General features: G+C 43.0%; 1 protein-coding gene across 14 annotated transcripts in view; it reads left to right on the forward strand.

Annotated features, from left to right (window-relative positions):
- Window positions 1-21,192, forward strand: part of LOC112059026 (uncharacterized) — a 439,279-nt gene extending 418,087 nt beyond the window's left edge. For all 14 annotated transcript variants that reach the window (XR_010594426.1, XR_010594423.1, XR_010594418.1 and 11 more), the window contains 4 exons: window positions 14,229-14,283; window positions 15,791-15,927; window positions 18,705-19,654; window positions 20,579-21,192. The gene's annotated coding sequence lies outside the window, so the exon portion shown is untranslated. The remainder of the gene's footprint in view (window positions 1-14,228; window positions 14,284-15,790; window positions 15,928-18,704; window positions 19,655-20,578) is intronic.
- The last annotated feature ends 1,431 nt before the right edge of the window (window positions 21,193-22,623 follow it).

Consider the following 22,623-nt stretch of genomic DNA (forward strand, 5'->3'; position numbering starts at 1 on the left):
AGTCCCAGTCCCTATGGAAGGTAGGTTTATGATAATAATGAATTAAATCCAAAACCATAAATTGGGGATGCCTCCATAAATCCCGCTCTGAATTTAAAGTTACATATGCCCATACATCATTTCCATCCCCATTTCCCTAAGTGAACAAGAGGCAAAAACAAAAATTAGTGTATTAGAGATCTTTCTTTGACTAGATGATTTTGTAGCAAAGTTATTGTACTGGCTAGGTGAGTGCTTGTTTCTTGGCATTCCTACAGAGAGCCTCTAAAAGGTGTAGTTCCTCCCAGATGGAAGGACTTCTGTCTGAGGAAGTAACACTTAGAGGAGTTGAGGTGTGTACTTTCTGACTTGGGCAGAGAGGGAAACTGTACCAACAGCAGGGAAGCTGTCTCTGTACCCTCTTTCAATAATAAATAGATGTTCTGTTGTTAGATTGAGCTCGTGCCATTGTTATTGTTCCAGGGACTCTACATGTCTGTGTTAACCCACCAATAAGGAGATCATGAGGTCATGTAACAGTATTACAGAGGCTACCTCTCCATTCAGAGGCTACCTCTCCAGAGGCTACCTCTCCATTGCCCACACAAATGTCATTGAATCCCCCGAGATGCAGGACTGCACAAATGTCATTGCTGGGAAGCTATAGAATTGTCCGTCCAGTTCTACTGAGAGCCTTCCAGGGTACAATATATTGCGCAAAAGCCATTTTTTACTGTAGCAGAGCTTGTAAAAGTACAGTAGGTCAGGGCTTTCAGAAACATTTTACTGGAGTCAGGCATTTTTAATTTTTAAAATGTGTGTTTTATTTAAAAAGTTAGATCAGTGGCCTAACCCAGCCTGCTTCCCCTTGTATATTAAATAGTGGGTTATAAATTGTGTCTGGGTTGCCATACTAATCAATCATATCTAATAATCCTTAGTAAATCCATGGGTTAGACCTTTTCTAAAATAATTTCCATGCAGTAATAGCAATAAGATACATCAGGCAGTGCATTTCTGGGAATTATTGCACTTCTCAGGTGACTGAAGTCACTCATTCTCCTACCTCATGCTTCACAACACAGCTGAGGCATGAAATTATTCCCTTCCAATGTGATGCTTTCGCCTGTCCTTATTTCTTAAATGATTTGCAAGGATTAGTGTGTTAATAGCATTGTGAGAAATTCAAAAAAAGGAGACAGTAATATTTTACATTAAAGTTATCAATGCAATCCACATTTTGGTGATTTTACTTAAATCAAGAGAACCTTGATCTAATATACATCAAAAGTGCCCGATCGTGAAAGTATGGAGGGCACAATAGCTTTCTAGGAATTGTGCTGTAAACAAAAATTATTTGTCATTTATAGTGGAAACTACTGAAATCTATGAGTCTATATATTTACAAGAAGAAGAAGAAATGCATTTCCCTGTCTTTTGATAAGTATTGTCATCTGTCTGTTATGTGCAGCTATCGTTCTTTGTCCCCAAATTTTATGCATTCAACTGTGATTCATTTGAAATTGTTTTACCATACCTTGATTGATTTGCAGACATAATACAAATTCTCCTGAGACAAATATATAATTCCCATATTAAACTCTAATCATTTTCAAAAGGTGCTGTTTTTTCCATTAACATTTTAAAGCAACAGACTAAGCTCTTTTAATTCACTGTAGTGCTGACAAACCACTACATTCCCCCTTTTTTTCACCTAGTAAAACTCCAGTTGTAACATGAAGCTGTCACAACAATATCTTGGACAAGTTGTTTTTCAAGTTTGCAACAAACTTATATATACGCAATAGGGCAGATAAGCTGCCATGACTTAAAAGGCTTAAAATTGTCTAAACCTGCATTTCTCAAACTGGGGTCTATGGGCCCCTGGGGATCCGTGAGGATATTCCAGGGGGTTTGTGAGCCCCACTGATCAACTCCTCCTCCTCCCTCCCTGAACTCCTCTCCTTTCCTCCCAGCACCTCCTGCACGCCAGGGAACAGCTGTTCAGCAGCATGCAGGAGGCGCTGGGAAGGCAGTGACCGGGTGCGCTTGGGGAAGGGGGCAGAAAGAGGTGAGAAGAGGAGGGGCAGCGGTGAAGTGGTGGCAGGAAGAGATGGAGTGGTGGTGGGGCCTTGGAGGAGGGGTGGAGTTGGGGTGGGCCATGGGGCTGAGCAGGGGATCTTGGGGGTCTGCAAAAAAAATTGAAGAAAATGGGGGTCCTCGGGTTGCTAAAGTTTGAGAATTGCTGATCTAGACCACTACAGCTTCAGCCATCTGTATAGGCCTGATCCAAAGCCCCTTGAAGTCAATGGAAAGACTCTCGCTGATTTTATTGGGCTTCGGATCAGGCCCTTTATCTCCATTCTCTCTGCTTTTATCCTCACTGTTCACTTTAAGCTGGGCAAACTACGTCCTTCTCCCCAGCTCAGATCTGATTTGTGACTGATGCCAATAAGCAGAAAAGGAAAAATGGCCACCATGTTAAAATGTCCTTCTACCCTAATCTCTCCAGGGAAGATTCTTTGTTCTGCCTGTTTCTGAGACTCTGACAACTTGTACTGTTTGACATTTTTTGTCCTCTTTTTCCTTGTAATTAATGTGGTCATTTAAGCTGTTCCTGGGCCCCAATTCAGCAAAGCATTCATCTACCTGCTTAACTTTAAGCATGTGAGTATTTCAGTTGATTTCAATCCTCATTTGACATTAATAGGACTACTCACCTGGTTAAAGTTCTGCACTTAAATAAGTGCTGTGCTGAATCAGGCCTTTATCTGTTTCCTTTTCTGCCTTAATGACATACATAATGTATTTCAAGAAAATACAAATGGCTAAACATGAAAATGTGGCTGTTGGCTTTCAACTCTATCTCACTGACCCAAAATCTTTTTAATATGAAATCATGGGTGGATTTAATTTAATATGTACAGTGAGTAATCCTCTACAGAAGCAAATGTAGCAGAGCTATTTTATAGACAGATCCATTATTCATTATTATATATTTATTATGTTGTTAATGTTAAAGTAAATCAACAGATCACGATAAACATGTTGTTTGTAGCCGTGTAACACTATTCCTTTCCCCGGTTCCACCCTGTATCCAAACACTTATTCATGGGTTACGGTAAGTAAAATAACAAAAATGATAGGGCAAAACATTTATGGCTTTTCTGAGTCATGTAAGTGACTCTCTTGGTTAAAAGTAAAGATATGTTTCTCCTTCCCTTTATGAGACACTCGTATCTTAATATAACATATACTTTATCTACAGCTATCTTGTATATGTTTGTGATGGCTAATCTTGGTTATGACATTTCTTTTCCTAAGGTGGGAGGGAGGGATCACTCTGAGTGGTGTAGATATAAAGGAGCTGGTCCATCTCTTCTCACGAGAGAAGAGAAATGTCACCATAGAGATAAGCCATCTTGTACTGTATATACAATACAGTATGCAGAAGTATGTTTTTCTCCCAATGTTTTATATGGCTGCTCTTGCATTAGATGACAACGAAGTGGTTGGAAATATAGAATTCTAAATTAGGAATGGGTGAAATGGTAAAATCCTCTATGAAATTTTGCCCCAAACTGCATCACTGATTCAAATCCAGCCCTGATTGGGAGTTGCCCACATTAATAATTGAAAGGCTCTTGATTAGTTTGTGCGAAATGAATTACTGGTCTCAGTTCAGTTCCTAGGGGGCAAATGTCCACCTCACAATTTGTATTGTCACTGGCAGTCTTAGCAGAGGCCAAGCAATGAATGGACATGGAGATTGGGGTTTCCCTCCAGGTTAGGAATGAAGCATATTGTTGGGGCAATATGGGGACATTTTCAGTGCCACTTCCCAGCATATAGCTGTTTTTGAATAAACAGAGCACTGTGGTTGTCAGGACTCTGAAACCAGTGCCTTTCCCAGCATTCACTTAATTTATGAAAAGTTTTCAGCCAAAATCTAAGTCGAATCTTTTCAGAGGCTTAAACATCTTCTGTTAAGTGTCTTTCCATATATATATATAAATATTTGGTTTTGTGACTAGTCTTTGAACTTCCTGCTTCTGATTCAGGAGGAGACTGGAAGCAAAATATTGGACCACTTACAAGAAAATGCTCTTCTTGTGATAATTCCAGCCTGACCAGAAATAGTACCAGAAACTTCAGGAATCTTCCTGCCCAAATCTCCAGACCTTAATGGTTTTGATTGCTTGGAAAAGCCTCTGACCTTCTGGGTCCAAACTGAATGGAAATTCTGAACCTTTGGAATACTTCTTAATTCTTGCCTATTACTATTCTGAATACTGGTAATGCTTAATAAGTGTGGGTTGCCGTATTATAAGATAAATAAAATCACATATTGCTAAATGGTTACTATCTATACTATCTAATCTGCTGGAAGAGTGTTTGGGAATGAAATACATCTACAGTATTTCACATCTGTCAGTTTCTGGATACTTTCCTGACACAGTGCTCTTTGGATTGTTCTTTACCAATTCACATTGCACCTCTTTTAAGCTTCAAATATGAACAAGAAGAATTAATTTCTTCCTACCCCTTTTTTTTTTTACTATCTGATTAACATGAACATCAGTCCTCTAGAATACATTACATGGAATTTTTACTCTGAGTGTTAATATATGTGTTTGTGTGTGTGTGTGTACACACTCATTCTACACATTCATTTTAAGTCACAATACAAGTGACATATCTTCTGAGATATGATTTATCTGCCTATATTTCTATAATCTGTCTGTTATTTACCTACTGTCATGGGTAGTTTTGATATAATCTATATTTCCTTTTACTATTGCAACATTGGATCTAAATATTTTTATTGTGGATCAACTGACCTTTGGTAAGAAGAAAATATTTAATTAAGTATTTTACATTTTTTCTTGTTTTATTTTCCTTTTCTTTTTCAGACAAAATATCACCTCTGATTAATAACAAACATATGCAGGCTTTATTCCTCTTATCTGGGTGTCAGCGGTAATTGGAATCCATATCCATATCCAGCCTTGCAATCATGCTGCAAAAGGCCAATAAATTCCCGCTGAGTGTGTTACTTGTTAAATTTAGTGCATTGCATTCAGAATAATGAATAAAAGCAGTGGGCCGTTACTGTCTGGTTGGCAGAGAAGGAGTAAGAATAGCCAGACTCCCAGGAGGCCCCAAGCAGGCTTAAAACTGTGACAGGCAGAAGCAAGGGACTCCCTAAGCATCACAGTTCAGTTTGTCTCCCTTAATTTCCTTTTCTACCAAGACTTGGGAGAAAATGGGGGGAAGTGAGGTAATCTATTACATTCATACACCATTTATATATAACAATATTCCCTGCTATAGGCTCTCTTAAAGGCAAGTGTGTTTAAAAGTAATATATTTATATTAATCAATTAGCCAATGACAGGTTTGACTATGCTTGGGGGGAGACATTTATACATGTATGCTGTTTAATTTAATTACAAACACTTAAAATATATACACATATATAATTATCTGCACATTCTGTTAACCCGGTGTTGATTTACTAGTTGGTAGAAAAAAATATCAAACTTCTAGGTCTTTTTATTGGACATGTAAATTTTTGTTTGATTTAGAAGTAGGTATGTCTTGATTAAGATAAGAATACATTGTATACTTTAATATTAAACACAGATATTGTATGAGCCTTACTATATGATATAAAAATACAACATTAAAATCATAAAAATTGATTCAATGATGCCATGGAGTAAATCAATGCATTATAATTGGAGTCTCAGTGGATATATCCAAAAAATAGTTTTGACTATACTGTAATGATTTTTGCTCACTTCTGTAGTACCTTTCTTTTTTTTTTTTTTTTTTTTATTTCGGCATGTCTTTTAGTTTCTGAAGAAGTTTGAGTGTGTGTCCAACCAATCCCTGAAAAAGAGAGACTATGGGACTAAAGCTGTAGAAAGATTTAGTCTTATATGTAAACTTGTTCTTCCCTCAAACATACAAATTTTGTATCAGGGCCAACTACCTAACCTAGTCTCCTGAACCAGAGACATCTAACAGCTGTAGTGTAGACTGCCTTAAGTAGGTACATGTGGTCTGGATCTCTCATGTAACTGTTTGGTTTATTATCAAGTGAACCAGAAACAAACAAGCAACCAAAAAATTGTAAAGTGAAATCCTGACCTTATTGAAGTCAATGGCAAAACTCCCATTGACTTCAATAGAGCCAGGATTTCACCTATAGTGAAAGGATTATGTTATAGTCCTTTCCAGATTTCAAATGATTTTCATAGACTCGCAAAGAAAGGGCCCAACTCTCCTCTAGTATATTCAATGGGAGAAGGAGCAGAGGCATACTCTAATGGGGAAATTTTCAAAGGCACCCAGGGGAGTTAGTCACCTAACTATCATTAAATACAACCTCCAGCCACAGATGATAGCCATTCTACCATTTCTTTCACAGTCAAAACCCTTTTCGCTCAAATGACATAATAATTAGCAGCAGCATTCTGCCAGCCAATCATATACTATTCACAACATGGCTTTATCTACATTTAAGGCCTTTTCTTCATTACCTCTGTCATGGTCTAACAATCAGTTAAGAGGTTAGTTTACTTTCAGATATATAACCTGTGCTTTCTTTGTCTCTGTCAAATCAAATAAGTCTCATAGTTTAAGAAAAAGCATGTAAACTGACAATCTGAGTGGCTGGTTATTCTGAGTTGGATGGTTATAAATTTAGGTTTTGGCGGTGTTTGTCCTGGGTAGCTGTTAATATGTGTGAAAGAGGTGGTTTGTGCCCAGAGTGAGACATACTGACCCTAATTTTTCAAAGGTGTGGTCACCTGCAGCTCACATTGTCTTCGGACAGCGCTTACTTGACCCTGGAAGGGTGCTCTGAGAGGGAGTGGGACACAGGTCAGCAAGAGAAAATGTAGCTGAGAGACGCACGTGAGCAGAGTAGTTGTGCTTCTATTTTACCTTTATAATTTAATGTTTGCTAACATTATTCCAAATCGTTTGTGAACTAAACAGTTTTATAGTGAGGAAACTTGTGATAATTTACTTAGGCTACATCTACACTACGGGGGGGGGTCGATTTAAGATACGCAAATTCAGCTACGCGAATAGCATAGCTGAATTTGACATATCGCAGCCGACTTACCCCGCTGTAGGGACGGCGGCAAAATCGACCTCTGCGGCTTCCCGTCGACGGCACTTACTCCCACCTCCGCTGGTGGAGTAAGAGCGTCGATTTGGGGATCCCCGAGAGGTCGATTTCTACCCGCCGATTCAGGCGGGTAGTGTAGACCCAGCCTTAGACATCTGACTATATGGGTGACAGAACATGGGAACATTGTTATATTTAATTTTCAGGTGCATCATTTCTTTTACTTGAATTATTTTTGAGTCCAGATTTAAAGGCCAATTGGTTTCTGGTTTTTGAAAGCTGCAGAAATGTGATTGCTGGGCTCCCTGACTTCATCTCCCATGATACATTATGATCTTGCCTCTGGTTGCACTGCCACAGTGCATCATAGGTATCACATGACCATGATGCATCATGGAATATACAGTCTATGTAAAGAGCATAACTCAGAGGAGAATGGTGACATGAGAAACCCAAACTACAACTCCCAGAAGGCAACATGCCAGCTCAAGCAGATACATTAATGTTGAACTGACCTAATTGGTACTCCTGGGGGAATTCTGCACCACTGCACGTGTGTAGAATTCATATCCTCCGCAGATTTCTTTGCTTCTCTGCAGAAAAATTACTTTCTGATGGGGAAGCAAAGGGAAGCCTCAAAAGTGGCCACGCAGCCTTCCACAGCAGTGCGGGCATCATTTTTAGGTGCCCAGAACAGCTGGCAGAGAGGTAAATCACTGCAGGTGGGAAGGGCTGTGGACCCCCCAGCTGGTGCTGGGTCAGATCTACCCCTGTCTGCCCAACCCCTGTGCATCTGGATCCCTCCCATATGCAGACCCCCCGGTGAGCCTCACCTCTCCCCTGCACTGGAACCCCCACCCTACTGAGCTTCACCCCCTGCATCTGGAGCCCTCCCGCATCCAGATCTCCTGGCTGAGCCCCACCCCCCTGCACCTGGATCTCCCCAGCCTCACCCCAGCTAGTGGCTCCTACCCTGTGCTGGGCTCAGCTGCTAGTCCCAGCTGGGCTGGGGGTGGGGGAGGAGCACACTTCCCCTGCTTCCTGCCCCCATTGCGCCTCAGACGTGGAGGAAGGGGTTACTGTGCAGGGAGCTGCTCTCCATTCCACCCACCCCTGTACCCAGACCATCCCCTGCCAAGCCCCATCTCCCTGCATCCAGACCCCCACCCCTACACCCAGACTACCCCCACTGAGTCCCCTGTACTTGACCCCCCAACCTGATGAGCCCCAGTCCCCCATGTATCTGGACCATCCTATGAGCCCCCCACACCTCGATCCTCACCCCACTGAGCCACAATCAGCTGCACCTGGACCCCCACCCCACCAAGACCCACTCCCCCAGCACATGGATCTCCTCGCTGAGCCACTCAGACCTGCCCTGCTGAGTCAGAACCACCTTCCCCTGGACCCTCCTGCAGAGTCTTATTGCCCCTGCCCCCTCAGCCCCCACACCCCCAACGAGCCCCTGTGCATCCAGATCCCCCTGCATCCTCTCACTGCCCTCACCCAGATTGCCCCACCCATAACCCTCTCACTCCACACTAAGCCCCTCCACACTGGAATCCTGCTGGGCTGAGTCTGCCTGCCCATACCTGCGGCACCTGGCATGGGGCTGTTAATCCTGGTGAGTTGCTTCACCTGCTACTCCTGAGGGAATTCTGACCCCCAACATTGAAAATTCTGTGCCAAAAAAGTAAAAATTCTGCAGATTTTATCTGTCAATAAATCAATGTGCAATCAGCACCTGGATGGGGCTAGGGTGACCAGACAGCAAATGTGAAAAATCGGGACGGGGGTGCGGGGTAATAGGAGTCTATATAAGAAAAAGACCCAAAAATCAGGACTGTCCCTATAAAATCGGGACATCTGGTCACCCTAGATGGGGCGCACTGGTTGCACGGATGTGGAAGATCACCCTGAAGCTCCCCATCCTCAGGACATGGACCTTTGGAGCAGGCCCAGTCCTTCTGCTGTGTCGGGGTCAGGTGCAGCCTCACTGTCGAATCTGTGTTCCAGGGAGTGGGGAAGGTTGCTGGTGATCTCCCACCTCTGTGCAGCCAGTGGCCTGTGTACCTCACAGCCATGCTGGAGCCTCCACATTTATTTATTGACAAGTAAAATTTGCAGAATTTTAAAATATTGTGCACAGAATTTTTATTTTTTTGGTATGGAATTTTTAATTTTTTTGGTGCAGAATTCCCTCAGGGGTACTGATAGAAAATGTTTTGTTTCAGTTTCACACATCATAATGTTTTGAGTTAGGTCAATCCAACCCCAAATGAAATATTTTGTTTTAATTTTCCCAATAGAAATTTCAAAAAGTTGGGCAAATCGTATCATTAAAAAATCATAATAACATAATAGAGTGCCCATCCTCCCTCTAAAAAGATCAGCAACAAAAGCTTCCAGCCCAGATAAAATTCCCCAACCCTCTACATGCCCTCCTTCCATAATGTTTGAGTGGAAAGATGGGTTTTGCATCATATTCAGAAAGTTAACAGATCCAGGCTCTGACTGCAGTTGTCAAACCATCTAAGGCTTTAAAAATTAAAGCCAACTCAAACTCCATTGTGTTTGCTACGCCCTTGTTTTTGTCTAAGGCAAGCAACTATCTGAGTATGATTCTTCCTAAATCTATGAACAGTGTGGTGGGGGAGTATGCTGAAAGAATCTGCTTCTCCATACAGGTTATGTCATCGTCTCATTTTCCATTGATGACCAGTCCAAGATTAGCCTCTCCTTTTAGTGACACACTCAAGCCTCCTAATCCAAAAGGGTCTGCACTGACTGTTCCTGGATCTGCCCACTGATGCATGAGCACACACTCTCTAGGGCTCTCTTGTTATCGGTAGATTGGGAGGAAGTAATTGAGCAAAGCAGTTGCCCTCACAAATATCAATAGGTTGGCATGCACACTGAAAAATCTGCCTTACTCTCTGTGAATGAAGGTGATCTTCATTTTCCTTAATGAGGAACAAGTCTGGCAAGAATTCATCATTTCTTGTTTCTAAACCACATCACTAGTATCAGAGGTTTTTCTAGCAGCACATGATTTTTTTGTATCAGGCACTCAGTGATAGCAGTGTGTCTACTAAATTGCTGTGAGACAGAAATTCTTCAGTGTAATGCTGTCTAGATAGTGCATGTGCTTAAATTTTACTCATTAATATACTCATTAGAATAATGCTGTATATGGATAGGAAAATTACTGTGAGCCCCACAAATAAGTTTGAAGTACTAGAAGTAGGTTGGTTGGAGAGATAGGCACAGTCATTGGTTTTAGTTCCTTGTTGCCAAAAGGCCATTTATGGTAGGAAATATCCTGATGAAGTTGGCTGGAGCTCAGGAGAACTTTTTTGGCTTGAATCTCTTTCTTCTGGCCAAGAAGTTTTCTCGGGGAGGGGAATAGTATAAGACTGGCACATCATTGTTGGCAAAGCAAGTTTTTGCACTTTTGCAAGGACTCTATAATCTTTCCTCATCATAAGGTTAGTTATATGATTGCTTGATTCTGAGTAGACCATTTATGTGGTTGATTTATTTTTTTCTTTTTAAACTGTGACTGTTGGCTGAGACATCCATGCTTCCGAGATGTGTGAAAGAAGCTGCCCACCTGTCTGGAGCATGGAGAACATGTCCTGACAAATATCTAATGTACATATCAATCATCTGTTTCTTGATCTACCTGGCAGATATTGTGCCAAAAATAATTTGAGTATCCTGATACTTTAAGTTGTCCTAACATTTTCTCAGGTGTAGGACTGGATACATTCCCAGACCTTACATAACCTTGCAAGGCCAACTTTTTCCTATTTTTTTTTTCCTGGTGAAAATGTCAGAAGTAATGAGTGCCATTGCTGATATAGTCTAAATGTCATCTTAACTTCCTATGGGGCAGCAACTTTAGTCAGCAAAACCTCAATTTGTACTTGGCAGTGCAACTGAAGTCTCAGCTCTGTAGCTAATGGCTATACTCCAGCTGTTCTTCAGCTATGATCCAGGAGCCCCAGGTGGTCTGCTGAGCACTTGCTAGTGGTCCAGAGATAGCTGTCAGGTCACATGGTGCAGGCTCCACTCCATACTGCCAGCTTCTAAATCCCAATGAAAGAAAAATAAAATGGCATTAAATCTAACCCTACTGTAGAGTTTTCATGTGATCCCAACTGGGACAAGAGTTGGTCCATCAGACAATCTCTCCTTTAAGCTGTGTGCCACACTTCACAGATCTCTGAGAACCCCTGCCCTATTAAGAGAGAAAGGACTCACGCTCTCATTGTGTAGCCTGCTAAACACTAAGCATTTGTGTCACAGCACTCCTGGACTCAGTGTCTGTGACTCCACCATGACTAGGGACCTTACATGATGCTCAGGGGAAGGATGCTCAGTGAAGTGAGAATTAGGCTATGTCTACACTACAGCCTATGTTGGCAAAACTTATACTGTTTAGGAATGTGAATAACCTCCCCCCGAGTGACGTAGGTTACACCGACATAAGTGCTTGTGTGCACAGTGCTGTCTTCAGGCGAAGCTCTCCTGCTGACATAGCTTATGCTGCTTGCAGACGTGGGGTTTTTATGCTGATGGGAGAGCTTTCTCCTGTTGGCATACAGCGTCCTCATCAGATGCACTTCAGTGGCACAGCTGCACCTGCAGCACTGTATGTATAGACATGGCCTTAGTGTTTTAACTGAAGGATAGTCATCTGGAAGTCAATTTTAAAGAAAACATTGACCAAATAAATAGGTTCTACAGGTATATTAGCCTGGAAGTTCAAGAGGGCACTCATGTAGCCCAAAGTTATTGTAGCTTTACTGCACCCCCACAGAAACCAGAGATTATGAGAGAGTGTGAATCTCCACCTTAAGAGAAACAAAAAAACAAGGGGAATTAGCTTTGGGACCTAATGAGAGTGTCTACCCTTGAGTGTGTGTGTTTGTGTGTATGTGTGAATGTGCGCAGAGGATGGAAGGAAGATCGGAGATGAGCATGTTTGAGTAGGGAGAGAGGAATGGAGTAGGAGAGGTGAATCTGTGGGATAGAAATGAAAGGTTGAGAGAATAAAGAGGGGAGAATATGAATGAGCAGAGGAATGGAGATCGTACTGAGTATTGGTTAAGTGGCCTTGTGATTAGTGTTCTTCGATCCAATAGACAATATCCAGATTTGATTCACTTTCGGAGCCAGCTCTGCAGAGACTGATTATGGCAAAGTTAAGAGCAGTGCTGAAGTGCATCGTTCCATGTATTTTTCTTAAGGAAAAACAAGAAAGACAGAGCAAATATTAAGCCTCTGTCAGATGGGGCACAGTGACTCACTCTAACACTTTGCATCTGTGAAATAAAATGGCAGCTTCATCTTCAGCAGATAGAGAGTCCTTTTATCTGTAGAGGTTCAGCACAAGGAAAATGGAACAGCAAACTTTCTTTTCAACTGCCTAGTTATACATAAACCACACACCGTACCAGTAAATGAAAAACAATCTCCTTAATACGTTTATTCCTGTGAGATGTCTGTATTTACATTGTGGCTGAAGATGGGCAGTGAGCATCTGCTTATCTTCTGCTTCCTCATCTGCCTCCATGATTAAACCCATACAGTGGGGTTTTCATTTATTTTGCATTCACCTAGTATGGAACTTTGAATCCTCCTTTGGCAAGTAACTAGTGTTTTAGGTGCAGGTATATACTGTAGGGTGACATTCAATCTTCCCTCCCCATCATGGATTAGAGTACAAGCTTGTTTCTCCTCTGCCCTCTTTGTGGGGACTTCTGGCCATTCAGTCATATAAACATGGACCTAATGAGCCCATCCCCATATCTTCCTCCTACCCTATGGCCTATTTTGAGCCAACATGGAGCCCTATTCCTCAATGCACAGCTGCTCCATCCATGAACCTCCCACATGCAAGGGTACTGCAATACCGAGAGTCTTGTGTGGGCCTTCTGCCAGTAGAGGACTTTCACCTCTGATGCGTATTCTGAAGCACATTCAGTGGAAATGAGTCTGTCTACATGATCTAGCAACCAAGGTGTTCAATAATTTTATTGCTGGTTTGAATTTGGTGGTATTTGTGGCAGAAAAAAGTTTTAAATGCTATGGCTTAATGATATCCTTGCCCAATATTTTAGTGGAAGAACAGTGCATAGCATATGAGCTGGGCATTTCTCAAGTTTACTATGAAAGTATCTAGCTCAATTGTCAAGCACCAATTTCCTGTTCCAGTAGATACTTTGCTTTTATATTTTCAAGAGGCACAAATGTGTGGTGGATGGCATGATTTGGTAATATAAAAACCAAACCGGAGTAATAGATGCATGTAAAATGGAATTAAATATATTTGGGATGAGTTGTATTAAAGTACAGCCCAGCTCTAGGTACATCTATATCTTCTTTGTGTGCTTTCATAATCTGACTTCAAAATTTCAGTAAGAGACTTCCCACTGAAGAGAGTCTTTTTATTATGTAATTTCTAGAAAGAAGGTTAATTTTTAAACTATTCCCCTGATCTCTTCCATGGGATTACTGTAGCTGCACATCTCACTCTGCTCTTTCCTGAAGAGACAAGAAGCCTACAATAATCGCTCATGTTCTGCCTTCTGTTATTGAGAGCTAAACAACATCTGCATTTAGCACAGAGGGGTGACTAAAACAATCATGAGAAACAGGAGGTGGAGTATTCATTCGTCACTGGATTGAACAAATCTTGATTTCAGGCTAGTCATGGTGAGACGGAACAACTTACAGTAGCACTGCATGGCACACATTTTTGACCCAGTAATACATTCATCCTTCACTGGTCATGCACTGAGCAATCAAGGGTTGTGTGGGGATAACTGGTGAAGTGAAGCAGCACTTAAAGGCATACTGTATATATTCTTTATACTCCAGCAGCAGAAAAATGCACTCTGTGGTTCATTAGGTGTTCATACACATTATTTGTTTTGTATGTGACACTGCTTTTTTTAACAAATGCATTTTTCTTCAAGCTCACTTCTCTCTATGCATGAAAATAAATAAATAACTGAGCACTTTCAGAACACTAATCATCCTTTGCTCCTATAGCACTTTGTAATGAATAGTAAGTATCATTATCTCCATCACACAGATGGGGAAACTGAAACACTGAGAAGTTAAATGGCTTGCCTGAGGACACAGAACAAGTAAGTGGCAGAGCTGGGAAGAGTATCCATATCTCCTGATTCCAAGCCCAGGATCCTCTCCCCTGAACAGTGTTGCATCCCTGACAATAACAAACAAGTGTTAAAGTATGGGGTAGGTGGAGCCATGGATCTCCTTCTCCTGTGCTAAAAGCCCCTTCTTTCCATAGCTTGGGTAAGCAAGGGTCCTCCACGGCTCCCTCTCCTGCTTAACTGGTATAGGAATAGTTCCCCCTCCTGTTGCAATCCATTTTAACCACCAGTGACAAGGGCTAGCCTAAGCATCTTAAGAAGTTCCCAACTAAAGGAAGTGGCATCTGCTGCTTTCTTTAAAGGAACAAATAAGATACCACAACAATGAGCCCCCTCCTCCATAACTGGTTAGATTGTACCTGTAAGAATGAACAGTGCTCTCCATAAGCCATTCCTCTATGCAATGGAAAAAGGAAGTGAGACGAGGTAGTCTGGGCAGGCCTGGTTTAAGTCATAGGCACTACAGGCCCATGCTAGGGGCCCAGCTCCTGGAGTCACATGAGATCTCAATTTAAAAAAAATGTTGCTAGCCCTCACATATGCAAAAAAATGCTTGAAAATAGGAGCTGATTTTAATTCATGCTTGTCTGAGTCTACTGGCAGCTTGAAACAACAGCACCCAGCGGGGAGACCTGCTCCATTCACCTTAACTCTGAAAACTTTTGCCACTCCAAGGAGGGATGGGGATTTGGGATCATCTTGTGAGGTGTGTTTAGAACTTTGGATTGCCTTACCATAGTCCTGAGTCTGTGTTTGGTGAATACGAGAAAGCAGATGACTGGGGGAACTCTCATTTATTTTCTGCTTGTCCCTGTGTGACACTAAGAACCCCTCAATGCTAATTGTCAAAGGGTACACTGCTGGGAAGAAGCAACATTTAACAGTCCTGACAAACTCAGTACACTTAATTCACCACTTTCAGAGTATTTAATCCATCAGTGATGTCATGAGAAGACTCTAATGAAGACATGTCATACTGATCCTCATAATCATTATGAGATGTCTGTACGGGTGATATTTAAGGAATTGTGTATTTGTACTAACAATAGGTTTTAAAGTGTGTCACCAACCAAAAACAGACTTCTTCCAGACAGGATGTAAGATGTGTATCCCTGGCAAAATGTAAATAAAGCATTGCAAGCCAACCAAATGGAATACCCATTTATTTACAGAGTCAGGCGCATACTGGAGAATGAGCTACAGGGGGTCCTCCTGACTCTGAGGTACACACAGTGAACTTTGGGAAATATAAAGAGAAAACACCCCTTTCTCCTACACATGAGGAAGTCATTGGGCAGTGGAATTGTAGTCATGAAAATGGGATCCCAACCTGCCCTGGTCAGAAGCTCTGTAAAGGACTTATGGGTGTGATAGGCTTCCTTAGGCAGGAGGTTAGCCTGTTAAATTAAGTTTAATCTCTAGAAAGCATGTTATGATTTTGTTTTATATGTAACCTTTCTGTTTCCATTATCCTTAGTATCGCTTAACCTTTGATAATAAACTGATGACTGTTTACACCCTCGGCCCACGCCGCTTCCAGCAGCCTCCATTGGCCTGGAGCAGCGAACCGCAGCCAGTGGGAGCCGCGATTGGCCGGACCTGTGGACGGGGCAGGTAAACAAACCGGCCTGGCCCACCAGGGGCTTTCCCTACACAAGCGGCGGCCCCAGTTTGAGAAACACTGCTGTAAATAGAACTCAATGCTCTGATATTGAATGAAGAACTGATCCTGAGTTGAATTGTTCAAGCTTATGTGCATACCTTTCCCTTGGGGACAGGAAACCTGGTATCACTGTGAGTATTCAGTGGAGAAGGGGCTGAACACTACAGGGGAACATTTCAAAGGGCCTCGGGAACTGGGGTGCATCTATTGTTACCCTGTAAGGCAAAGTAATGGCTGTCATAGCCCACAGGAGATGGTTTGACAGCTAACAGGCTGATGGTGTCAGGGAGGTGACATCCAGTTAAACACAAAGAAGTCTTCTTCTCACTGGATGCTGGGGATCACAAGGTGATTCTGAGTCCTAGGCACCCTGAGAACTGCTCCATGCTGTTAAGAGCTAGCTTGGTTAAAATAATCTGAAACTGCCCATTTTCTTAATTAAGTTGCATCGAATGTGAGCGAGAAATCAGGAGCAGGAAATCAAACCCACATGTCAACTTGAGCAAATCCTAATGAGTAATATGTGAATTAAGGAAATCTTATCAAAAATGCTGCTTCTCCTTAGGTTAGATTCCATCATGATGTATGTGGGCATAACTCAGTTGAAGCCAGTGGATTGCTAACTGCATCCACTTACACCAGAGCTGAATTGGACCCACTGAGCTAATCCTCAGCTGGTGTAAATCAGCATAGCTTTATTGACTTTGATGTAGCTATGCTGATTTACAGCAACGGAGAATCTGGCCCCTTTATTTTTAATGCAAAGAGCAATCAGATGGTCTAAGTGTTTTTAGATTTAAGTTTAAACACTAAGGTTTTGCCTACATGTAGGGTGACCAGATAGCAAGTGTGAAAAATCGAGACACTTTATTTTTTTGGTCTATATAAGATAAAGCCCCTAATATCAAGATGGTCCCAATAATATCAGGATGTCTGGTCACCCTATCTACATGGTGCATTAGTCTGCACTTCAGGTCTGTGAATTCTAGTGTGCATGAGCATGTTGTGCACTAACTGGTCCATTTGCACCCGACTCTGCTGGTGTGCACTTAAAGTTCCCTAGTGTGCCTTAATGTAGTCCCATTTCAAACAGTACTACATTAATGCACACTAGGAACCTCTTAGTGTGAGCCAGCAGGGTCCACATAGGCTAGTAAGTGTATAATACGCTAGTGTGCACTACAATTTACACCCCTCTAGTGCAGACTAATGGACCATGTAGACAAGCCCTAAGAAAAAAACACCTGCTCTGTGCTTCATAAATTGGGACTCCCTTGCCTTTACTAAACAGCCTTTGTGGAGCAACATGTGGGCTGCAGAGTAGCTGTACCAGTAGCTGATGTGGAGAAATGTGCAAAGAATACATTTGAAATGCCGCTCCCATTAATGTGCAGCTTCTTTTAACAACAAAATTCACATGCACTAGTCTAAAAATAGTTCTGTGGGCAACATTCTTCCTTTCTGATTGGTGTTGGCAGATCAGAGAGGAAAATTTCACCAATAACTGCAAAAAAATGCAATCCATTTACGTGGGTAAAGGCATGTAAGTAAGACATTGACACTATTTTTTTAACATTGAAAAGATTTGTGGATACACTCCTTTGCCAGGAATGAAACACTTAAAAAGAGCGAGTGACATTAACAACCTTTCAAATATTTTCAGAAGAGGAGGATCCCATTCTTCTTGTGTCCAAATAGAATTTTGAGAGTTAAAAGTTGGATTTTTCTCTTGGATTTCTATCCAGAAAAAATAATTTAGGCGTGCGCAAACAATTATGGCCCATTAAGACATGCTATACAACAGTGTATGAAGTTTTACCCATGTCCACTTTCTAATCCCAATCTACAGTGTATAATGGAAATATTTGGCTTTTATATGAAGAAAATAATAGAACTATAAAGCATTTGAGTTTCTTGCGCCAGCTACTTGCTTTCTTTGCAGGTCATCACTCAGATTTTAAAAGATTTGTTACATTTACCCACAGGTCTGTTTACAAGAGGAAATATTTTTGAAAACTTGTACTGGTGAAAATGTGCATATCTATATTAGGGGTGTGCACTGGTGCACATTTTTTAATGTAGATGGGATTGGGGGTTGTGTCTGAGAGTATTTGTTTTTTGTTTGTAGTTTTCTTTTCTTTCTTTAACAAGGTTGCTGGCCATCACCATGATAACTGAAGAATCATAATTTGGGATGGGATTATTAAGGGGACACTGTCCATTTCAATATCACAATCTGTCTGAAATGATTTAACCTACTATTGTTATAAGCAACACCTAAAATTCAGTGGAGGGGGACACTTTGTTCACTTGACAGCATTTTATATATTGTTAAATGACACTGTTTACTCTGTATAAGTGGCTTTTCCTTGCTCTTAGTGGGGGTCTTCCACACAGCAATAGGGAGAGAACTTTTTTTCATGGCAATGTGCTTGTAAACCCCAAATACTGACAGAGTAACTCAGAGACAATTGGAGTACCTGAAACTGCTTTCAAATCTTTCTCTCTCTCTCATTTTTTTTCTAAGATGACTCTGTTTCCAATTCAGTGCCACTTTAAAAGGAAAATAAGTAAATATTTATTTGGGCTTTTTCATTTTAATTAGTAGGAGGTCATCTTATTTCTCTACCTCTGAAATGTAACAAATAGCCCTGGTGATAATTACAGAACTTTTATAAGAAATTAACACTTCATAGCTAAGACATTGACTCATGTTCCTCTCTTTCAGTTCTATACTTTGGCCTGGTCTACACTACGAGTTTAGGTCGACTTTAGCAGCGTTAAATCGAATTAAGCCTGGACACGTCCACACGATGAAGCCCTTTTTTTTTTTTTTACTTAAAGAGCCCTTTAAACCGGCTTCTTTACTCCACCTCCGACAAGAGGATTAGCACTAAAATCGGCCTTTGCGAGTTGGATTTGGGGTAGTGTGGACGGAATTCGACGTTATTGACCTCCGGGAGCTATCCCACAGTGCTTCATTGTGACCGCTCTGGACAGCACTCTCAACTCAGATGCACTGACCAGGTAGACAGGAAAAGCCCCTCGAACTTTTGAATTTCATTTCCTGTTTGCCCAGCGTGGAGAGCACAGGTGACCACGCAGAGCTCATCAGCACAGGTAACCATGATGGAGTCCTAGGATAGCAAAAGAGCTCCAGCATGGACAGAACGGGAGGTACGGGATCTGCTTGCCATATGGGGAGACGAATCAGTGCTAGCTGAACTCCATAGCAGTAAACGAAATGGCAAAATATTAGAAAAGGTCTCAAAGACCATGAAGGACAGAGGCCATAACAGGGACACACAGCAGTGCCGCGTGAAAATTAAGGAGCTAAGGCAAGCCTACCACAAAGACAGAGAGGAAAACGGAAGGTCCGGGGCAGAGCCGCAAACATGCCGCTTCTATGCGGAGCTGCATGCGATGCTAGGGGATGCAGCCACCACTACCCCAACCGTGTGCTTTGACTCCGTCAATGGAGAAACACGCAACAGGGAAGCGGGTTCGGGGTACGAGGAAGATGATGATGAAGACAATGAAGAGAGCTCACAGCAAGGAAGCGGAGAAACTGGTTTCCCCAACAGCCAGGATATGTTTATCACCCTGGACCTGGAACCAGTAACCCCGAACTCACCCAAGGCGTGCTCCCAGACCCTGAGGGCACACAAGGGACCTCTGGTGAGTGTACCTTTGTAAATATTACACATGGTTTAAAAGCAAGCGTGTTTAATGATTAATGATTAATTTGCCCTGGCAATCGCGGCCAGTACAGCTACTGGAAAAGTCTGTTAACGTGTATGGGGATGGAGCGGAAATCCTCCAGGGACATCTCCAGAAAGCTCTTCTTCATGTACTCCCAAGGCCTTTGCAAAAGGTTTCTGGGGAGGGCTGCCTTATCCCGTCCACCATGGTAGGACACTTTACCACACCAGGCCAGTAGCACATAGTCTGGAATCATTGCATAACAAAGCATGGCAGCGTATGGTCCCGGTGTTTGCTGGCATGGAGACAACATCCATTCCTTATCTCTCTTTGTTATCCTCAGGAGAGTGATATCATTCACGGTCACCTGGTTGAAATGGGGTGATTTTATTAAGGGGACATTCAGAGGTGCCCGTTCCTGCTTGGCTGAACAGAAATGTTCCCCGCTGTTAGCCACGCAGTGTGGGGGAGGGGTGAAGTGATCATCCCAGAGAATTGGGGGGGGGGGTGTGTGCGGGGGGGTAGTTGGGTTTGTGCTGCATGTTAACCCGGAAACCCCAGCCCCTCCTTTTACATTGTAAACCCATTTTAAATGGCCAACCCAATGGGTCCTTGGTATGGGAATTGAGGGCGCTGCTATTTGAAACCATTCCCACGTTATGAAGGTTAAAAAAGCCAAAAGACTGTGGCTTACCATGGCTGCCTGCAAGCCGAATTCGGTTGCCTGGCACTGCGTGAGTGATCCCTCACACCAAACCGGCAGGCCCTCAATATAAGAGGAAAAATGCGACCTTGTAATGTGCTGTGTAATGTGAACAGCAAAATTTAACGTGAAAGAATGTACCCATTGTTCTCTAAAATGTGTCTTTTTTTAACCACCTCTCCCGTCTCCTCCACCAGCTGCAAATGTTTCTCCTTCGCAGAGGCTAGCAAAGATTAGAAGGAGAAAATGGCGGACTCGGGATGATATGTTCACGGAGCTCCAGATGTCCTCCCACCCTGAAAGAGCATAGCAGAATGCGTGGAGGCAGTCAATGTCAGAGTGCAAAAAAGCACAATATGAACGAGAGGAGAGGTGGCGGGATGAATCACGGGGTGAACAGAGCAAGTGGCGGGCTGAAGATAATAGGTGGCGTCAGCTTGCAGACAGAAGGCAAGAGTCGATGCTCCGGCTGCTGGAGCATCAAACTGATATGCTCCAGTGTATGGTTGAGCTGCAGGAAAGGCAGCAGGAGCAGAGACCGCCGCTACAGCCCCTGTGTAACCAACAGCCCTCCTCCCCAAGTCCCATTGCTTCCTCACCCAGACGCCCAAGAACACGGTGGGGGGGGGCCTCCGACCACCCAGTCACTCCACCCCAGATGATTGCCCGAGCATCAGAAGGCTGGCCTTCAATAAGTGTTAAAGTTTTAAAGTTTTAAACTGAAGTGTGTCCTTTTCCTTCCCTCCTCCCCCACCTTGGCAATTATCCCCCTAGTTGTGTGATGAATTAATAAAGAATGCATGAATGAGAAGTAACAATGACTTTATTGCCTCTGCAAGCGGTGCTCGAAGCAGGGAGGGTAGGGTGGGGTTTTTGGTTTACAGGGAAGTAGAGTGAACCAGGGTGGGAGGCTGGGGCGGGGAGGGTTCATCAAAGAGAAACAAACAGAAGTTTCACACCATAGCCTAGCCAGTCACAAAACTGGTTTTCAAAGCTTCTCTGATGCACACTGCCCCTGCTGTACTCTTCTAACTGCCCTGGTGTCTGGCTACGCGTAATCAGCGGCCAGGCAATTTGCCTCAACCTCCCACCCCGCCATAAATGTCTCCCCCTTACTCTCACAGATATTGTGGAGCACACAGCAAGCAGCAATAACAATGGGGATATTGGTTTCACTGAGGTCTATCCGAGTCAGTTAGCTGCGCCAGCGCACTTTTAAACATCCAAATGCACATTCCACCACCATTCGGCACTTGCTCAGCCTATAGTTGAACAGGTCCTGACTACTGTCCAGGCTGCCTGTGTACGGCTTCATGAGCCATGGCATTAAGGGGTAGGCTGGGTCCCCAAGGATAACGATAGGCATTTCAACATCCCCAACAGTTATTTTCTGGTCTGGGAAGAAAGTCCCTTCCTCCAGCTTTCGAAACAGACCAGAGTGCCCGAAGACGCGAGCATCATGTACCTTTCCCGGCCATCCCACGTTGATGTTGGTGAAATGTCCCTTGTGATCCACCAGGACTTGCAGCAGCATTGAAAAGTACCCTTTGTGGTTTATGTACTTGGTGGCTTGGTGCTCCAGTGCCAAGATAGGGATATGGGTTCCGTCTATCACCCCACCACAGTTTGGGAATCCCATTGCAGCAAAACCATCCACTATGGCCTGCACGTTTCCCAGAGTCACTACCCTTGATATCACCCAGGTCTTTGATTGCCCTGGCAACTTGGATCACAGCAGCCCCCACAGTAGATTTGCCCACTCCAAATTGATTCCCAATTGACCGGTAGCTGTCTGGTGTTGCAAGCTTCCACAGGGCTATCGCCACTTGCTTCTCAACTGTGAGGGCTGCTCTCATCCTTGTATTCTGGCGCTTCAGGGCAGGGGAAAGCAAGTCACAAAGTTCCATGAAAGTGCCCTTTCGCATGCAAAAGTTTCGCAGCCACTGGGAATCATCCCACACCTGCAACACGATGTGGTCCCACCAGTCTGTGCTTGTTTCCCGGTCCCAGAATCGGTGTTCCTCGCCATGAATCTGCCCCAGTAACACCATGATTTGCACATTGCTGGGGCCTGTACTTTGTGAGAGGTTTATGTCCATGTCAATTTCCTCATCACTCTTGTCGTCGCGCTGCAATCGCCTCCTCGGTTGGTTCTGGTTTTGCTTAAGGCATGTCCCGGCTCTGCATATACTCCAGGACAATGCGCGTGGTGTTCATAGTGCTCATAATTGCCGCAGTGATC

Source organism: Chrysemys picta, chromosome 1, assembly GCF_011386835.1.
Source record: "Chrysemys picta bellii isolate R12L10 chromosome 1, ASM1138683v2, whole genome shotgun sequence".
Lineage (NCBI taxonomy): Eukaryota > Metazoa > Chordata > Testudines > Emydidae > Chrysemys > Chrysemys picta.